Raw genomic sequence first — 17,734 nt, forward strand, 5'->3', positions numbered from 1 at the left:
TAAAATATTCCTAATACCATCAGGTTATTCCCAAACATGCTTAAACCAGAAAAATTTTGTGTTGATGCACATGTTTTCAGCTAAGGTCCAACAAAGCAACCCTCTGCCTTGTTTCAGCTTTCATACAGATATGAACAGAGGATAGAGAGGGTAGGGGCAGCATAGCGTAGTTCAAGAAACTCTGGCTCTAGGCCAGTTGTAAGGGTTTGAATCTCAACTGGCAGCTGGTAGCAGGGTAGTCCCAGGTATATAAGTTATTTAACACTTCTGAACCTTGTTTTCTCTTTTATAAACTCAAGAAAACAGAATCTACCATGATGAACTATTTTAGGTTTTAAGATCATAATCTATGTGAGATATCTCACACACACATACATACTCACACATACACACACACTTTTCCCCTAAAATCAATGGTTTAGTACTTACTAATTTAGTGTTCACAGCAAATTTGTGGAACATATTTACTACAAATAATGAGATTCAAGTGATTTCATATATGTGAATATATGTGTATATTTATACATATATGGATATATATATTTGTATATACATATAAATTTATAAAATTTGACTGAATTATACTTAGAAACATAGCCTGAAATATTTTTTTTTTTTTTTTTAGATTTTATTTATTTATTCATGAGAGACACAGGGAGAGAAGCAGAGACACAGGCAGAAGGAGAAGCAGGCTCCATGTAGGGAGCCCAATGCGGGACTCAATCCTGGGTTTCCAGGATCACATCCTGGGCTGAAGGCGGCGCTAAACCGCTGAGCCACCCGGGCTGCCCCGCCTGAAATATTCTTAAATTGCATTTCATCAGCAATGGTAATAAAAATATGCTCTTATGTGAGCAGAGATAGAAATGATTATATTATTATTTGGAGAGAATAAAAATCATGCACTGATAATAAAATAAATCACAGAACATAACATTATGCTGAAATAAAAATGTAAAAACAAACAACAAAATTAAGTATCTCCTAAAATATGGGAAGAATGCTAGAGAAATATATTGCCTATCACGCAATTTACAAATGATAGCTTTAAACAAGTTGCTGAGTAATTACCTTTTTAAAAACTAAAATTTTATGAGGCAAAGGGAAAAGATTAATCTCCAATTAATTTAGTTTCTAATTTAACAAAAATTGTAGTTTTCCATTTTTATTTCTACACAACCAGAGAAGTGATGTCTTTTATCCTGTACTTATATATGCAATTATTTTTTTCACTGTTTACAATCGACATTACTGATAACAGATATGACAGATAATGGAACTAAGGTTACACAAACATGACATAAATCAGTCTATGCTCCTTGCTCTATCTCCATTAACGGTATACATCACCTATGGTCTAGAGAAAAAAGAAAGAGAAAATAAAATATGTTTCCCTTAGAGTATACTTATGTATAATATATATTTTTGACTAAGTATAAAAGATAAGATTTCTAAAAGTATTTTAAAAAATCGGCTATTTAAAATTGTGACCGGGAAGCCTTAAGGCCTCTGTCTCTGTGTCACTCACTCACTCACTCACTCATGAATAAATAAATAATGGCTGAGTAATATTCCATTGTATATATACTGTATGTTGGCAAATCGAACTCCAATAAAAATATACAAAAAAAAGAAAAAGGGTAACATTTTATATTAGATGCTTCCTGCAGATAATAAAGAGAAAATGGAATCCATTTCCCCTAAGATATGTTTAACATAACCATAAAAATAACTTTCACATGAAAAAGTAAATAAATAAATAAAATCTTTTAAAATAAATAAAATTGTGACCAATATGTTTCCTAAAATGCTTAATCTTGAAATTACCATTGTGATGGTGTCCTTTTGTTTCTGGAGAAATCACCTTAACTGTGTCCTATAGTTATGCTAATAAAGATGAAGTACCTATCTATCTTCTTTGAAATATCTGAATGCAGCTGTTTGAACATAAAAAGTTGAGTAGTGCTTTATGTACTATTGTTAAGACTTGAAATAATTAAGAGAATGTAGTGAGTATCAGAGTGCTGGGCATTTTCTAGTGGAGTATATTTGGGTATTACATGATTGGGAAAGGATATACACCCTTGATTGAATTTTTATTAACTAGATTATTATTCTGTCTACAACAATGCAAATTAACCTAAGTCTTGCCAATGCAGATAAATGTAGTCTGGTAGAGAATATAAATATTCGTACAAAAATTCTATTTTGAACAGGTTTTAACATCTTAGTGGTTACCCTATCAAATAACAAGTCGAGTAAAATCTTCGGCACACATTAATTTTGTATTTTGTAAGAGATACCTGTGAGTATAAAATTGATTTTATAAATTTTCTGAGTCATGATTTTATATTTTTGCAAATTATATCTTAAAACTATGAATAGGATTTTTTTATGCACACATATGTAGCAATAGTTTTACCATCTTTTTTTCTAAATAGGTATAATTGCCAGTTTTCATAGCAGGTCTGTGCACAGGATATATGGAAATGTAGCATAGAGGAGAGCAATAAAAACATACAAATATGATCCTTCTCTTCAAGTAATACGAGAGAAGGATCTAGAAAAAACTAAGCTTGGCTATCTCATTGGCCTGTTAAAGGCCACTTTAAATTTGCAACTAATTAATTCATTTGATTCAAATTTTTATTTAAATTTTATTTAGTTAGCATATAGAGTAATATTGATTTCAGAAGTAGAATTTAGTGATTCATCACTTATGTATAATAACATCCAGGGCTCAACCCAAGTGCCCTCCTTAATACTCATCACCCATTAAGCCCATCTACTGCACAACTCCCCTCCATCAACCCTCAGTTTGTTCTCTGTAATTGAGTCTCTCCTAATTGTGTCCCCCTTTTTACCCCTTTCCTATGTCCATCTGCTTTATTTCTTAAATCCTACACATGAGTGAAATAATATGGTATTTCTCTTTCTCTGATTGACTTATTTTACTTAGCATAATACACACTACCTCTATCCATGTCACTGCAAATAGCAAGAGTTCATTCTTTTTGATGGCTGAATAATATTCATTTGTGATATATAAATATATAGATATCCATAGATATATACCACCTCTTCTTTATCTATACATTAGTTAATGGACATTTGGATTATTTCCTTAACTCAGCTATTGTTGATAATGTTCTCTAAACACTGGGGGCATATGCCCCTTTGAATAAATATTTGTGTATCCTTTGGGCAAATATCTAGTATTGCAATTTCTAAGTCAAAAGGTAGTTCTTTTTTAACATTTTAAGGAACTCCATACTGTTCTCCAGAGTGGCTGCACCAGTTTGCATTCCTACCAACAGTGCAAGAGGGTTCCCCTTTCTCCACATCCTCACCAACATCTGTTGTTTCCTGTGTTGTTAATTTTAGTCATTCTGACAGGTGTGACATGGCATCTCATCATGGATTAGATTTCTTTTTCCCTGATGATGAGTAATGTTGAGCATCTTTTCATGTGTCTGTTGGCCACAGATGTCTGGATGTCTTCTTTGGAAAAAATGTCTATTCATGTATTCTGTCCATTTCTTAACTGGATTATTTGTTTTTTGGGTGTTGAGTTTGATAAGTTGTTTATAGATTTTGAATACTGACCCTTTATCAGATATGTCATTTGCAAATATCTTCTCCTATTCCACAGGCTGCCTTTTAGTTTTGTTGAATGTTCTTTTGCTGTGCAGAAGCTTTTTAGCTGGATGAAGTCCCAATAGTTCATTTTTGCTTTTGTTTCCCTTTCCTCTGGAGACTGGTCTAGTAAGAAGTTGCTAGGACTGAGATCAAAGTGGTAACTGCCTATGTTCTCTTCTAGAATTTGAAGGCTTCTTGTCTCACATTTAGGTCTTTTCATCCATTTTGAATTTATTTTTGTGTATAGTGTAAGAAAGTTGTCCAGTTTCATTTTTCTGCATGTTACTATTCAGTTTTCCCAGTACTATTTGTTGAAGAGACTTTTTTCAATTGGATATTTTTTCCTGCTCTGTAGAAAATTAGTTGACCATGTAGTTGTGGATCCATTCCTGGATTTTCTATTCTGTTCCATTGATCTATATGTCTATAAAGTCTAACGCCAACAGAGGAAGGGAAATAATAAAGATTAGGGCAGAATAAATGATACAGAGACAAACAAAAGAATAGGACAGATTAATGAAACTATGAGCTGGTTCCTCAAAAGAATTAATAAAATTGATAACCCCCTAGCCAGATTTATCAAAATGAAAAGAGAAAGGACCCAAATAAGCAGAATCATGAATGAAAGAGAAAAGATCACAACCAAAACCACAGAAATACAAACAATTATAAGAGAATTCTATGAAAAATTATATGCCAAAAATCTGGTCAATCTAGAAGAAATGAATAAATTCCTAGAAACATACAAACTATCAAAACTGAAATAGGAAGCAATAGAAAATTTGAACAGATTCATAACTAGGAAAGAGATGGAATCAGGAATAAAAAATCTCCCAACAAATAAAAGTACATAGACAGATGGCTTCCCAGAGGAATTCTACCAAACATTTATTTTTTTTCTACCAAACATTTAAATAAGACTTAACACCTACTCTTCTCAAAGTGTTCCAAAAAATAGAAATGGAAGGAAAACTTCCAATCTCATACTACAAGGCCAGCTTTACCTTGCCTCCAAAGCTGGACAAAGACTCCACTAAAAAGAAGAATTACAGGCCAATATCCCTGATGAACATGGACACAAAATTTCTCAACAAGATACTAGCAGATGAAATTAAATAGTACATTAAAAGAATTATTCACCACAATCAGATAGGATTTATTCCTGAGCTGCAGGGGTGGCTCAATATTCACAAATCAATCCATGTGATGCAACTAACTAATGAAGTTTAAAATAGTGGCAGAGAATCATCATAATATAGTAAAAAGCAAACAAAGTGACTGAAGCAGAGTACATACACTTTAAAAATGGGAGATTACATTGAAAAATACATGGAAAAGATCTGAAGATTGTCTAGTATCATGGGCACATTTGACTAATCTATAAACAAAAGAAAAACACTGGGCATGAAAAGTATTGGACTGAAAGAAGCAGAATTAATATCTAAAAGAAAACCTGAACTCAAATCTCCACTCCATCCTTTACTGCTGTCACCTTGAAGAATCTAATATTTCTGAGCCACTAAGTTTTTCATTTCTGTCTTTTGGGATTATTGTGAGGATTAAATGAGATAGACTATAGAAAAATATTTTGTGAACACTTTAGCATCATGCAAATGTTTATTATGTGTGTTCATAAGAACCATGAGAATAGCTTTTAAATTAAAACAAATGGTAGATTTCTGAGATTCCCTCATTGCTCCCTTACACATAGGCTAAAATTATAGAATGCTTTTATGTACATGTATTCTTTCCATAAATTGTTGCACTTTTCCTTTTTTTGTTGAACTTTTTCCAATATCATTCTGTTGTTTTCTGTTATCTTGAGAATAATATATTCCAAGAGTACTTTCTTTCTTAGCACATAAAATCCAACTAACAATTTCAGCTCCATATAATCTAACTGCCTATAGCCATACCATGCCTTTCAATGTTGCTAATACTTCTCTGAGTTTATTAAATCATCTTGATTTTTGGCATGAAATAGAAGCAGATTTTTTATATTTCACATATTGATTTTCATATTTCAAAAGAAAACATTTAAATATGAAAGACATTGATGTATATATACAGCCAGTTCATTTTCTTTTTTCTGAGTGGGCTGAAATAACTAATGCCTGCTTTGAAAACATTAGATCTACATGCAAAAAGAGTGCTGGAGAACATAATAAATGTCTATTCTTTGGCCTAAACTCCAATCTATCCCTTCTTCATAATAAGGCTTTCCTCTATAAATGAACTAATTGGCAAGTGTTGGTGTTGGCTGTAAGTGGTTGGATATGATTCACTCTGCCTTCTTTATTTATTGCAATCCCTAGATATTTTCAAAGGTGTCATTTTCTCTGAATATTCACCTTATCATTATACTTTCTCAGAAAAGTGTTACGTGTATTATTCCTTCGAATGGGATTGCAATTATATGGCTTGTTGTTTATTTACCCACATTAGGTTTCTGTCAGATGATGGTCATCTGTTCAACTTTCTGTTCTTCCTTAAGATGATTTTTTTAAGTGTAGCACAACAAAACACTTCTAGAACCAATTTAAACTTTCTTGATTTTCTTTGGTAGTGATTTTATTATTGCTCTTAATACATCAACTATTTATTTTTTATTTGTTTTCTTGCCAAAATTTCCATGCATTATAAAAGTTAATCATGCTTTAAATACAGCTATATGAGCATGTCAACATACTATAAAAGTCTAAAATTGAGCCACTTCAATTGTCACACTTTTCTTTTGCTCCTTTCTAATTGGAGAGCTATAAACTTGGACTTCATTTTTTAAATTTTTTTTATTGAAGTTCGATTTGCCAAAATATAGTATAACACCCAGTGTTCATCCCATCAAGTGCCCTCCTCAGTGCCCATCCCCCAGTTATTTTTTAAGCAAGTATGTCATTGAAAACTATTATCAAATTTAAACATCTCCATCTGTTTTTCTCCTGAATTTCTCATCTCCTTTGAACTAACTATAGTCATTGGTGATTAAAGCGTTATTATCTTCCTGTTCAAAAGTTCCACCCTGATGCTAACTGTTGAATTCACATTTTGCAGAGGAGCATTTCGCAGGCAATGTCTCATTTCCATCTCCTGAGAAGTGCTTTCTATGAAAAGTAGATGCCATCGAAATAGCCAGTTATGTATACACAAAAACTTCTACACTAAGCAAGCCATTCCAAGGTTAGAGACTCAACTGTTGATCTAAGGTTCTCTGATGCATAATTTTCATCTTAGCATATGGAAAATCAATAAAATAGGCTCAATTAATCTTTATTTCATATAATTATTCTTTATAGAGCCTTGAACTTATGACTTCTTTGTCAAGCAACAATATGGGCAAAATTCTAAATTAATTTGAATTCCAACCCCATTATTTTTGTGATTTTGAGTAAGTTACATAAATTCTCTGTTTCTTACTTTAGAAAAAAAAAACTGAAATAATGGCTGCACCGTGCGGTTGTTGGGAAGTGTTAATGAGAGGTTGTACATGAGATCCTTTTTTTTTTCTTTACATGAGAGTTTAAAAATCATCTAGTATTACATGAAAATGTGCTCATTCTTTTATGTTATTTCCAGTTATGGAAATATGTTTGGGGAGCATGGCATCGAACAAGGGGATAAAGCCTGACAAAAGGTAATTATTTCTATAATTCCTAATACATAGTCTCCAGATTAATAAAATAAAAATATGTATAAATATAATATGCTAGGCAAATATAAAAAAAATTGAATAATTATTTTCTTGTCACCTTTCAGTTCATAAATATTTAATGTTTAGTCTTCTATAAGTATTGTATACAGTATTATATCAATCCTTTAGAAGTTATAAAATACATTAAATGCAATGTGACCTTTTCATGAAATAAGACTTTGGTTTACTTTTATTGGCATTGGCTACTCTCCTATCCCTTTCATTCCATTCTTCCTGCTTAAGGTTTACGATGTAAGTCAAAATTCTTACCCTTGTTCCTCTGTAGGTAAGGTGTTTCCCCCCTCTAGTTTTCTTCCAGATTTTCTTTGTCTTTGCTTTTGTGTAGCCTTGAATATGATATGCCTAGATGTTTTTGTTTTTAATTATTCATTTTCTTGGTGTTTAACTTTTTTCTTTGATATACTCTGAGCACCCTCAATCTGCAGTTCTCGTGTCTATCATTACTTTCAGAAAGTATTTCTTCAAATGTTTCTCTATAGCATTCTCTCTTCTCCTGGTTTCCATTTATTAATATGCTACATATTTTGATATTTCCCCACTGCTTTTGAATTTCCTGGGATTTTTAAATTTATCTTTTCTCTTTACCTTTTAGTTTGGAAAGTTTACATTGATCTATTTTCCATTCTTTCACTGGCTTTCTGGAGTCTACAGATGAATCCATTGAAGGCATGCTTTATTTTTGTTACTGTGGTTTTCATTTCTAGCATTTCTTTTGAATTATTTTTTATAATTTCTATTTATCTGATGACCTTGCCTTTTGGTCTTGCATATATCCTATTTCTTTGTACTAGAACCCTTAATGTATTAATCATAGTTATTTTGTATTCCTTATCTGATAATTCAACATCTATGTCACACCTAAATCTGCCTCACCCTCTGCTTTTTTCTTGCCTTTGGAATTTGTTCTTTTTGTTGAAAGTAACACATGTTGTATAGGGTAAAATATACTGAGGTACGTAGGCCTTTGGTGAAAGGATTTATGTTAATCCAGCTAGGATTGGGCTGTGTTTGACTTTGTCGTAGTTGTAGGTTCCAGAGTATTTAAAATCTTCTAATGTCCTTGGCTTTGGCTTCTCTCTTGGCTTTGGGGCCTCTTTTTGTACTGTTCTTCAGGGAAAGTCTATGTGTTGAAGCTCCTTTAGCTATAATCCACTGTTATAATACAGAAGATTCACTGGTATGGTGATAGGGTAGGAGGAGAAAAAACACTCCATAATCTTCTGATTAAGTTTCAGTCTTTGTAATTGCTTGTCTTAGGGATGTTTCACACTTAACAGGTGTTTCTGCTTCTTTTCCAGGAGCAGAGTTGTTTTTTGTCTTTGTTTTTATTTTTGTTTTGCTTTCTTAGCATTTACTCCTTTCCCCAGGTAGTGTTCCTAATCTATTTCATTGAATCCCTACCGCCTATTGACTGTTTTTGTTTCTCCTCACCCCTTACGTGTGACTGGAATATTAGAGGAAATCAGGTAGAACAGGGTCTCAACATGGCCTTGTGGGAAGCCTTTCTCTTTGGAGAGGGAGCCTTTATTATCGAGAAGAATCTGGGAGGGTTACAAGTTGGCTATGAGTCCTTTCCCTCTTCCAGGACCTTGAGGACATTTTTCTTGGATCTTCGTTGTAAGAATCTGGTGGGGTTCCTGGACAGAAAGTCCACAAAAATGTGGAGACCCCTGTGACTGTAGCCTCCAGGAGTTTCTCACTCTTGTTGTTCATGCTCAGTTTTCAGAAGCAATTTACTAAAATTACCAGTGATGTTATATGATTTCATGTGTAAAGGCATAAGCAAATTGCCTTTCATTGATGGAGTTATCACTTTCAATCGAATTCTTTGAGTAATTATACAGCTTTACTTTTGCAAAATACAAACCACTAATAGGTCACTGAATAAAGAGAAATTATTGATTTTTTTTTAATTTTTCTATACTGACTTTCTTTCCTCACATCATTCAGGATTAAAGAGAGAGAAAGAAGAAACAGAGAGATGCCTGTCAATTCCTGTTACTCCTGAATCTTTCAGTTACTAAAACTGTTTCCTATTGAAATGAGTGATGAATACAAAATTGGTTTTGAAACTCCTGTCTGGCCAACACAATAATTGGAAATGCAAAGGCATTAATATGATACATGACTGGTGCTGCAAGCTCATCTAATGTAGCATATTCTAGAAGATGGGTTAGAGAAAAAGAAGAACTATTCTATGTGGACCAGGTCATCATAATTCATCATATTGTCCTGGACAATTAAAGGACAGTTCTTTTATTTTTTGCTTCTTGCATTAAGATCCAAGTCAACTAGCCTATTTCCCTGGAGTACTTTCTGATAAATCTTTCCCAGTGGTTTCAATTTACTCATCTTTGGTAAACCAGACAAGTATAAGTAATCCACCAAAAGTTGGGAAGTTGAAAATATGGTGGGCAAAATGGTCCATGAATGATACTTCTCAGTGCATGATTAATACGAATTAATTCTACTCTCTGGTTCAGTAATGACTGGAGTTGAGGGATGTGATGAGTTGGTAATAATTAGCAGATAAGGTGAGCCCATAACCTCCTCCTCAGCAAGAGATCTAAGTTAACTAAAATAAATAAATAAATAAATAAATAAATAAATAAATAAATCACTCAGTGATTCCTAAGTGGCTTTTAGAAATAGTCCCACTATAGCTCTAAGCAATTCAATTTTTAGAATGTCTGCAGCTTTCCAGTTTAGTGGTTGAAAATCATATCCTTTTTTTGTTCCCTGTTGGGTAAATGGAGTATATTAATTCTATTTGTATTGTGTTCTGGCTTTTAGTGGTCTTCCTATTTGATTTGTGCCAATGCACACTCTCTTTAGAATACAGAAGGTGACAGAAGCATATTATTTCAGACAAATAAAAGTTGTAATTGTGTATGTGAAGGAAAATATTATTGATTTATAATTCACCCAGTTTATTCATGAGTATACACAGAAAGCCTCTATATGATAAGCCCACCATGGTTAAAGGATATGTATTTCCATATTAGGAAAAGTCTGATAATTATCTAGTGAACTTAATTTAGTGAAACAGCACCTGTAGATAATCCTGATGCTAAATATAGCTAAAGATAGCCATTTTTTTAGATTATCAAATTAAGGTGCAAGCTTACATATTAAACTTTATAAAAAAGATTTTTATATTATGTAAAATATTTCCTTAGATTAAATTCCACTTTAGAGAATGATATCTTTCATTTCTATTAAGTGCCCCTAATATAATTTCCTCCTAAAACTATTGTCCAAAATCAATCCAAACTTCTTTCCCACATGGTGATATCCACAGGCTAAGTTTGTAGAAATAAATTTTATTATTTTACTTGATCTACTAGGTACTATCACATAGTTCATTTAAACCCTACCACCCATTAACTTATTGATGAAGAAAGTGAGAAACAGAAATATTGGGTATTTGAATCTGGCTCACACCTAGTGAACAGCAACTTATTTAAGATTGAAAATTGAGTTATTCTGCTATACCTTGATACTTTTATGAAACCTTCCTAAGCTATCCTGTATTATGGATGGATACTCAGGATATAGAAAGTTATAAACCAAGAAGGAAATAGATAGATTTTTAATATACAGTAACTAAGTTTCTATGCAATTTCTTATTTCCACATAAAGAGTTATAAGAAATCCAATTTGGAAGAAGAGTACCGCTGGATTCTTTGCATGTTGAAAGAAGGAAGTTTTGTTTTGTGTTGTTAGGAAATTGTGTGTTTGTTTAAGAATATACAAACAAACCAAAAATATGTATGGTCTTAATTGAGTGGTGCTGCCATGACAACTCCATAATCCTTGCAAAGCTTCTCTAGAAGCCTCTATAAATTGCATATCATGGTAGAAATGACCTAGGCAACTAAATTATTTCTCTTATAAAAGAAATGTAGGATACCAAGGACCCATTTTTACTTTGAGATTTTAAAGTAAGCATATAGATAGCATTAAGATATGAATAAACATGAGTGATAGATTGAGTTGTCTAACAGCCAGCCTCAAGCAGAAAAACCAACTGACTTGAACAAAGGATCTCAGGAGAGGGAGATTTATGTTATTCAGCTGAATTGCATTCCTTTATAGACTGCTGCGGATGGGTTGCAGGAAAAGCAGCCATCCATCCGATTTAAATAGACTGCGTGCTAGTACTATAGATATACCATTAATTCATTGTCGGGGTTGCTGCAGGCATAGAACTGGCTTTGTTCTCTGACAGTCTCCCCTAGATTAAATAGAAATGCCATTTACCACAGTGTCAAACAAGTAGGGCCCATATACCACTATAATCAAGTTGCAGTGACATTACATATTTTAGCCTCAATATTGAAAATGGTTAAGTCAGCAGACTTACTATCTGCAGAACACTGCTGACCCCTGAGAGCCACATGTAATTTATCAGGTAGTTACTGTCTTCTGTGTGTCAATAATAATACTGCTGTCTTTAATATGTGTAGCATATTGTAGTTACAAAGCTGATATTCTCTTCTGTAGACTCTACTTTTTTAAATAAGTTTGTGAAACACATATTATCATCTTAGATTTAGGGATAATAACATCACACAGAAGTTCAATAAATTTCTTAAGTTTGTGCAACCACAAAGTGATAAACCCAGAATTCAAATACAGATATCCTGACTCTAATGTCAATATTTCCATGGTACTGTTAGGCATTCTGAAATGGAGTTAGGATAAATGAAGCATAATATATGGTATATTATATTCTAAGTTATGAGCAGTGTATGCATACAAACAACTATAATAGGAAAAATGACTTCAGGCATTAGGTATTACCAATTTCTTGAAGCATATCTAGTGTCTCTGTTATTCATCAAGTCTTAGTAGAGACTGATAGTGCTGCCTTAAAGTAACCCATGAGCAAATTTCCCTCAATAGCTTGGAATAATTAGAAACAGGTCTTAAATTTGAATATTAATGGAGATTGTTTTGTTTAATCTCTTATTACCAAATATACACTAAGTTGCTTACAGGTAGGCCACACAATCTATGTGAAAGATTTTGTTTTTTAATATTTTAAAAATTTTATTTAAATTCAATTAATTAATGTATTATTAGTTTCATAGGTAGAGGTAAGAAATTCATTGTCTTATATAGTACCCAGTGCTCATTAAATCATGTGCCCTCTTCAATGTCCATTACCCAGTTACCCCATCCCCCCACCCTGAGTGACCCTATTTGTTTCCTATGCTTAAAAGTTTCTTACAGTTTGTCTCTCTCTCTGATTTCATCTTATTTTTTGCCTCTCTTCCCCTATGAGCCTCTGTTTTGTTTTTTACATTCCATATATGTGTGAGATCCTATTATAATTGTCTTTCTTTGATATCCATTCATCTGTCGATGGACATCTAGGCTCTTTCCATAGTTTAGCTATTGTGGACATTGCTTCAATAAACATTAAAGCATAGGTGCCCCTTCAGATCACATTTGTATCTTTGAGGTAAATGCCCAGTAGTGCAATTGCTGGGTTCAGGATAGCTCTATTTTCAATTTTTTTGTGGAACCTCCCTACTGTTTTCCAGAGTGTTTGCACCAGCTTGCATTCTCACCAACAGTATACAAGGGTTCCCATTTCTCCACATCGTCTCCAACATCTGTCAATTGCCAGACTTGTTCATTTTAGCCATTCTGACCGATGTGAAGTGGTATCACATTGTGGTTTTGATTTGTATTTCCCTGATGCCAAGTGATGTTGAGTATTTTTTCATGTCTGCTAGCCATCTGGATGTCTTCTTTAGAGAAATGGCTGTTCATGTCTTCTGCCCATTTCTTGATTGGATTATTAGTTCTTTGGGTGTTGAGCTTGATAAGTTCTTTATAGATTTTGGATACTAGCCCTTAATCTGATATGTCATTTGCAAATAGCTTCTCATTCTATCAGTTGTCTTTTGGTTTTGTTAACTGTTTCCTTTGCTGTGCGAAAGCTTTTTATATTGATGAAGTCCCAATAGTTCATTTTTGCCTCTTTCCCTTGCCTTTGGAGACGTGTCTAGCAAGAAGTTGCTGTGGCTGAGGTCTAAGAGGTTACTGGCTGTGTTCTCCTCCAGGATTTTGGTGGGTTCCTGACTCTGTGTGAAAGATTTTAGATCTCTTACACATTCAAGGTCTGAGAAGATTGAGAACATATTTAGCTAATGTTTTCAGACATTTAAGTTACTAGTTTGGCATACTTCTATTTTAAGACTAAAAAAAAATCAACAAAAGTGTGTTAGATGAGATACAGAGTTTACTGAATGTTTTTAAAGAGCAAGTATGAAAAACTTAAGATGAAAAAAAAAGAGCAAGTATGAAAGTCTAATACCCATAAAAGCATACATTTCCTAAAATTAAACAGATCAGATGCTTTACACTCTAAGACCATTAATGATTCAGTATGTGCATTTCCAATTCAGTTGGCAGCACATTGTCTTCACTCCACTCTCCCATTACAGGGAGACTATCTGTCAACATTTAATGCCACATACAGACACCACTCCACCTGCAATTTCAGTCTCAAATGACTCCATATTAATGAGGAAGTATCAACATTTGAATGCAAAACCTCATTTAGGATGCACAGTGACCAGAATGATGAAATAATTCTTTTGTAGATAATCAGTGGATTGGATAGAAAAAAATACTTGTTCTGCCCAGTTAAGCCATATCTCAAGATAACCAGATGCTTAGTGTATCAATAGACATTCTAGTGCTTAATAAAAACATATAGCTTGGTTAGAATTTCATGAGAATGACTTCATTTTCAGAAGGGGCAACTGGAACAAGTTTTAAAATGTTTCATCAGAGGGCAGAAACAATTCAGTTTTCTTTTTTTCCCCTATAGCATTCTTATATGTAGCTCATTGCATAACATAATGCAATAACTTTAGTGCAATAACTTTAATAACATTGCAATAACTTTAATATTCTTTTTGTTATCAAGACATCATAAAGTATAACATGCTAAACAAAAAAAATAATCTGCTGTTTAAAATAAATACATCTCTCAAAAAGTTGAAAGAAAATTGCAGAATTTTGATTATTAGGAATAAATCAAATATACATATACCATTCTTTTTAATTTTAACTGATCTCCATAATCTCTTTAACTCTTCTAGCTATGCCTAATGGAAAATCCAAATAATTTGCCTATGTGTTCTATAATTTTGAATTCAACAAGTATTTCCCAAACACTTATAGACCAAACACTGTGCCAGTTATCTGAGAATTTAAAAAGAAAATCAAACTTTTTCTAGGCTCTCAGGAAGCTCACAATATTGTCTTAAGAAGACATATGTCTGTCATATAGTACTAGGAATGAATGTGGTGACATTTCAGATTTGTGAGAAAATGAGTAAGTTCAATGAAAATTACTCAGAAGGGACATGAGATGGAGAAGAGTGAAATTTGTAAATTGACTTCTCTTTATTATTTCCTATTTTCTACGCAAACTTTTTTGCTTTGCTACCCACATTATGCACACATTCAAGGAAAGTAAGCGATTTACAGTTTTTCTTTAAGTTATAAAAAGCTAACAGATTAGTTTGTCTATATGCACACATATCATTCTATGATCATATATGATTGAGTAATCATTTTTGTAGTATATCAAATCCAAACAAATCAATGTCTCTATTTAGCAAAGATAACACATTTTCTAAATATAATGTATGCTACATAATTTTTAATTACAGTTAAGTGTAAGTTGAAAATTACTTTATTTCACAGTATCTCTGAATACACACATGTGCATACACACACAAATATAATATACCATTTTATATATATAACATGTGTAAAACTAATTTTATATAGACATATATGTGCATATATACATATTACTCATGTATTTATATATAAAATTATGTATACATATGTACCTATGTTACTTTATCCTGAGAGACAAATTCTTCACTTAACCTTATAGACCAAAAAATTATCTAGAAGTCTTGATGAAGCTTAAACCAAAAAGCATGACAAAGTAGTAGTAAATTAATGATCAGCAAAAGTTATAGATGACATTTTAAACAATTAGTTTTTTAAGTAACATGACAATTATAACTACCGGTGCCATCTTCCATATCATCTTCATTGAAATGAAACTTAGAAATAAAAAGAAAGTTCTCTTTTTTGTTCTCTAGTGTAAGCAACCCTACGGAAATGAATTAAGTAAACATGAGCCTTGTGCATTTGATAAATATGTATGTCTTATTTCTCCTTTCCCACTGCTTTTCATCCAGCTGCAGCTGGGAACCGGGCAATAAATACTATTTATTTATTTTAATAGTATGCTTAGTGGAAGTATTACCAATATTTCCTAAGCTTAAAAACATCCCAAATGCATTTTACTGTGAGGCTCAGCATTTTCATAGTAATTTACAACTTAAAAAGGGTAAACTCTATTACTCTATGTCAAACCAACAACTGGGTAAGTGCAGAATGTTACCCTATGAAGTATGACCAAATTTATTGCTGCAGTCATTAGTACATATTGATTCTGCTTATAGCAACCCAAAGGGAATAGTAAACCTATTATGCTGGTGCTTGGTCTCTCTCTCTGAGAGGAGCCAGGCTTGGCACTGTCAAGTTTCAAGCAATGTCCAATTAGTTCAACAATCAATGCCGCTCCTTTTCTTTTGCTTATTATTAATATGACTAGTCAGTGACATGAACTTCAAGATCTGTATCTTACAATCAAATCTGAGTCACATTACTGCTCTTCTGCAAAGGCACCTTCACTCAATTGCCTTTGGATGTCAGATGTTTTCTATGTGATACCATTTATTTCTTCTTGTCTTCTGTAAGGAATAGCACTCAAATTTATAATACTGCCATGCACTACATAGTCTCTTATAGGTTCTTTTATTTCTATACCCTAGGCATCAACATATGACATTCCTATTAACTTGGATAGGATCCTATTAAATCCTGGATTTCATTTTCAGGATTTAGGTTTTCTCTATCTAATAGGAAATAATTGCACATCTCAAAATATATATAATTTTATTTATCAATTATACCTCCATAATCCCTCAAAAAACCTAAAACAAAGATCATATGGCTAGAACTTCAGGTCACTGCCATCAGGGGGCAGTTTACCCTAACTTGAGGTGTTAGGAGTTGAATTGCATCCCCTCAAAATTCATATGTTGAAGTCCCAGCTCCTAGTACCTCAAAATGTAATGTATTTGGAGATGCAGTTCTTAAAGAGGTAGTGCAGTTAAACTAAGGCCTTTAGAGTAGGGCTGTATTCCAATATATTTGTCAATAGGGGCATGTGAAGAGGCAGGAAGAGGGCAGCCATCTGCAACCCAAGGAAAGAGGTTTCAGAGGAAACTAAGCCTGCCAGCACCTTGATCTTGGACTTCAGCCTTCAAAACTGAGGAAGGAGAAAATAAATTCCTGTCATTAGACAAAAGAGAAATTTAAATAAATAAATAGATAGATAATAGATGATAGATGAGATAGATGATAGATAGATAGATAGATAGATGATAGATAGTAGGCTTTTGAAGAGAGGGTAGCTCCTGCTACCACATCCGCACCAGGAAAGTCAGTCTTTTTTCTCCCAATCTTGTTCCTTCTTGCCAAGGTGCAGAATATTTTTTCTGGTTGGTAATATTAAAGAACACTGGTCCACCTTTACTAGCTGGCATGTTCACAGAGCTAGGTTTGCTTAGTTGTGCCTGAACCTGAGCATTTTCCTTTCACTTTCATTTATCATATGGCCTGAGAGAAGATAAAGAGATTTGGACTTAAGGGGATGCAGAGTCACTCATCTCCTTTGGGCTCTGACATGGGCATCAAATCCAGTTTCATAGAGTTCTGCACTGGAGTAATTAATTACACTCTTGCCTCCTAGATGGTACTATTCATTGTACATAATGAACCCACAGATTCACATAACAAATGAATGACTAGACCAAGGCAGAATTTAGTCATTTTGTAGTCCCTCATCATAAAATTCATTAGACATCATGTAATTAAAATCTAACCTATATTCCCCCAAATGAAACAAAATCTAAAACCCATAACTGAGATACAATTTGAATGTATCTCTTATCCAGAGACATTATAATTATTCAAATTACTTTCAATTGGAATGATCAGGGGTAAGGAAACTATGTCCTGCAGAACAAATCCTGCCCACACCTGCTTTGTAAAAAAGTTTTATCTGAACACAGTCATGCTCTTTAGTTTCTATAGTTTATGACAGTTTTTAAATTACAAAAGCACAATCCAGCAGTTGAAGCAGGGACCGTATATCCCACAAAGGCAAAACATTTACCTTCTGGCTCTTAACAGTAAGTTTCCTGACTCCTGGAATATGTCATACTTTATATAATGGTACATATTAGAATTCCTAGGCCAGTCTCTAAC

The sequence above is a fragment of the Canis lupus genome, chromosome 13, assembly GCF_011100685.1.
Source record: "Canis lupus familiaris isolate Mischka breed German Shepherd chromosome 13, alternate assembly UU_Cfam_GSD_1.0, whole genome shotgun sequence".
NCBI lineage: Eukaryota > Metazoa > Chordata > Mammalia > Carnivora > Canidae > Canis > Canis lupus.